General features: G+C 38.0%; 1 non-coding gene across 1 annotated transcript; it reads right to left on the reverse strand.

Moving 5' to 3' along the window:
- Positions 1-306: 306 nt before the first annotated feature.
- On the reverse strand, positions 307-413 carry LOC127190248 (U6 spliceosomal RNA). The gene has a single exon (XR_007830745.1). It is a non-coding gene; the product is annotated as a U6 spliceosomal RNA (small nuclear RNA).
- Positions 414-4357: the final 3944 nt, after the last annotated feature.

A 4357-nucleotide genomic window follows, 5' to 3' on the forward strand; every position in this document is an offset into this window, starting at 1 on the left:
CTGTAAAGTTGGATTTGTGGATAGGTTTTGTTTGAATTTGTTTTTGTCATGGAATATTTTGTTTGCTCCATCAATGGTTATTGATAGTTTTGCTGGGTAAAGTAGTCTGGCCTGGCATCTGTGGTCTCTTAGGGTTCGCAGGATCTCTGTCCAGGCCTTTCTGGCTTTTATGGTCTCTGCTGAGAAGTCGGGTATAATCTGATAGGTTTGCCATTAAATGTTATTTGGCCCTTTTCCCTTGCAGCTTTTAATATTTTTTCTTTGTTCTGTATGTTTTCTGTTTTGATTATTATGTGACGGACAGTCAAAAATATGGAACGCTTCACGAATTTGCGTGTCATCCTTTCGCGGGGGCCATGCTAATCTTCTCTGTATCGTTCCAATTTTAGTATATGTGCTGCTGAAGCAAGCACTTAAACTCTCTCTTTTTTTTTTTTTTTTTTTTTTTTTTTTTTTTTGGTTTTTCGAGACAGGGTTTATATATATTGCCTTGGCTGTCCTAGACTCACTTTGTAGACCAGGCTGGCCTCGAACTCACAGCGATCCGCCTGCCTCTGCCTCCCGAGTGCTGGGATTAAAGGCGTGCGCCACCACGCCCAGCTTAAACTCTTTTTTTTTTTTTAAACAAAGAATCTCTATTTTGTTTTTTTCTATAACAGGTTATCATTTACATCATATTTTTTCGTTTTTTTGTTTTTAATATATTTTATTAATTTATTCATATTACATTTCAATTGTTATCCCATCCCTTGTATCCTCCTATTCCTCCCTCCCTCCCATTTTCCTAAATTCTTGAAAAGAAGTAAAATTGGGAACAATGGGCAGAAATCTTTAAAATACCGCATTCTCTAGATCTGGAATTCTATACATTTACAGAAAAGAACATTCAAGCTAATATAAGTCATCAAATCTCTTTAGATACTGAAACTAAGAGACTATTTGGATGATGTAGATTCCTCTGTACGTTCAGCTTAGAGAGTATTCACTCAGGAAGAGAATTTTTGCTGCATGTGACATGGACCTTCTCAAATCTTTTGTTTTTCTGAGTTCCTTTTTAAAATGGAAAGTCCGCCTTGAAGATAAGCAATAGGAGTAAAACACACATGCATTTTCTCTTGCCACTCAGAGGGCTTTATCCTAAGTCTAAAAGCTTCTGGCTAAAGTGCAAAACCACCAGAGATGCATTTTGAACAGCCAGAGAACTTGAATGGGTTTCAACTCATCTGTAGCTCCAGTGCTTGGCACCACCATTCCTTTTTAAATTGATTTTTCAAAGTCATGTAAAGTCATTGAGCTTGTACATTTTAACCTTTCCAACAATGTATTAACAAAACTTCCAAAGAAGTGAGTCTTCTCAAACACTTTCAGTTGCTTTGGATTTTTGTTCTGGAAGAGCAGAGTCCAGAGACAATGAGAGCATCTTAATGGGGTGACGGTTCCCAGGGAAACTTGTTCAGCCAGTTCTCACCTCTCTACAAGAAAAGGAGAAGAAACAAGGGAAGGCCTTGTCTGAATGGGGTGTTCTGACATGAAGCTCTTGCCAGCAAATTCCGGGCTCATTCAGATTCCTGCCCTCTGCGCACATTTGCTACCCTCATAGTCAGAAGCCTAGAATACAATACTGACCCATATCTCAAAAAACTAATTCATTAATTCCTGAGTTACAACTAAATCAGGGTAGCTCTCATAAACTCAGCTGGGCAAAGCCATTGAGTGATTTTTTTTTTCAAAGTGTAAGTATTCTAAATTATAAGATTAAATGAGATGAAATTCAATAAAATTCTCATTTTATCCTTCCTGGTAATTGTTTTCCTCATTTGAGACATTTATTATCAGATAACACTTAACACTTTTGTTCATTTTGTGGCTATCTTTGCTTTGATGGTTCCCTGAGCATAAGCTTGGTATGCATGTTAAATCATAAAAAAAAAAAAATCAATTGTTTTTCATGAGCTCTCATAGTACTAAGTCAGTTACATTCCAGGAAAATATATTTTTATCATTTATTTAAAAATGATTCTTTTTCTTGGCTTTTTAAAACTCATTTTTATAGCTTAGATCACTGATAATATTGCCACCACAAAATGTTAACTATTTTATATAAAAATATATAAAATATAGGCTTCAACTTGTTCTAATATAATAAGAATAAAATTTATTGGCTCAAGGTTCTGAAGACCAAAAAGTCAAATAGCAAGGTACCAGAATCTACAGACACTCTCCTGCTGACGTAGAGGTGTCAGAAGGCAAGAGAGTGAGAGCACAAGGGGGCGGGAGTATGCTCTGGTGTCCATCCTCAACAGGCATGGAGCATACATGGCCTGATTCCCTTTTACAGATTCTGTCTTGTAATACTTCTATAGATGCCAATTAAGCTTCAACATTAGCTTTGGAAGGAGCATTTGATATTATAGTGAACATATGCACCTGGGCTTTATAATGCATCTACTGCTCATATGTCTATATTACCTGAAGGCAAAGATGTTTCCTGTACCATCTGTGTCTACATCAGTGCATGCTACACAGCAGGTGTTCAATCAACATCTGACAAATGACCCAGAAAGGGCTCAATAATTTTACCTGATTTTTTTGATTGTTGTTGTTAATAGTTGTTTCCTACATGAAAGGACATTACATACTTGAAGAAGTTCCATGTCTGGCCAAGGTCAGCTAGTAGCGGCATCAGAAACAAGCCTGGATGACCTGCATCATGTCCTGAGAATGCCTATTTACTCTAGCTGCCAGTCTCCCTCTAATGCTGGAGGGACCAAACTCACTTGTTGAAAACAATAAAACAGTTCTCCAAGACGGGTATATTTGGGGGGACTTCCATAAAGAACTATAAAGAACTGCTATCCATAAATTTACCTATAAGAAGTAATTATAATTACTTCTAAACAGGGATATAAGTGGCTTGTTGTCAATTAAATAGTATTATTTTCCAGATACAACAATTAGCTTTTGCTCTGGGCACACTCTCTTCCCTAATAGTTTCTTGTGCTTTTAGCCAATTTCTAGAACCTTATCAAATTTAAAGTCTTGAGGCAGTGGAAGATGAAATGATGACCAGACATGGTGGCCATGTCTCTTTACAACACCTTTGAAGCAATACTTAAATGTGAAGACAGGGTTTAGAAGGAGTAACAAAAAATTATGATGGAAAAGTAAAATTTATTTCAGAAAATGTTTTCTAGACACACACACACACACACACACATGCACACACACACACACACACACACACACACACACACACACACACACACACAATGTGATTACAAATCCAGAATGATTATGCTACAATAAAAATTAGAATAGAATTAAAAAAAAATCTACCTCTTCCTTTATTGGCCATGGTCTTCTAGTTCTTGAGTCTGTTCTTTATTAATAAATTGTAGAATATTTTCATCACACGAAAGCCTTCACTTACCAGGAAACTGGGACAGAGGGGAGGACATCCTATTGGGACTTTAAATGAGAGAAGCAAGGGAAAATAGCAAAGTAGAAGGATCCAGAGGGTCCTAGAAACCTACAAGTAGAACATTATGATAGGCAGATTTGGGCCCAGGGGTCCCGCTCAAACTAAGGCACCAGCCAAGGACAATACAGGCAGTAAACTTTAAACCCCTACCCAGATCTAGCCAATGGTATGACTTTCTCACGTACTCTGGTGCCTCACATTTGACCATGTCCCCTAGAGGGGGAGACCTGGTGGCACTCAGAGGAAGGACAGCAGGTTACCAAGAAGAGACTTGAAACCCTATAAGCATATACAGGGGGAGGTAATTCCCCTCAGGAACAGTCATAGGGGAGGGGAATAAGGGGAAAATGGGAGGGAGGGAAGAATGGGAGGATACAAGGGATGGGATAAACATTGAGATGTAGAATAAATTAATTTAAAAAATTAAAGCTAAAAAAATAGCTTTTTATTATTTAAAGAGATTAAATATGTGCAAAATGTTTCAACCACCAGCTCATTTTCCCTGGTGGTGGGGCAGGACTGCCTTCAACATGAACTTTGGTGCCTCCATTTGATCACTTCCTCTTGGTGGGGGAAGGTCAGTGGCACACAGAGGAAAGGGAATCAGGCTATCTGGATGAGACCTGATAAGCTGTGGTCATATGGTTAGGGAGGATGTCTCCTTAGGTCACAGGTCTAGGGGAGGGGAATAGGGTAAAAGAGGGAAGGAGGGTGGGAATGGGAAGATACAAGTGAGAAGATAACAATTGGGATGTAATCTGAATAAATTATAATTTTTAAAAAGAAAAAAGTTTCACCCATCAATGTACAGCTATAATTAATGCTCTTTAAGACAACCAATAAATAGCTTCATGAGATAGACTGTCTGGTTCTGTT

Source organism: Acomys russatus, chromosome 5, assembly GCF_903995435.1.
Source record: "Acomys russatus chromosome 5, mAcoRus1.1, whole genome shotgun sequence".
Classification (NCBI taxonomy): domain Eukaryota; kingdom Metazoa; phylum Chordata; class Mammalia; order Rodentia; family Muridae; genus Acomys; species Acomys russatus.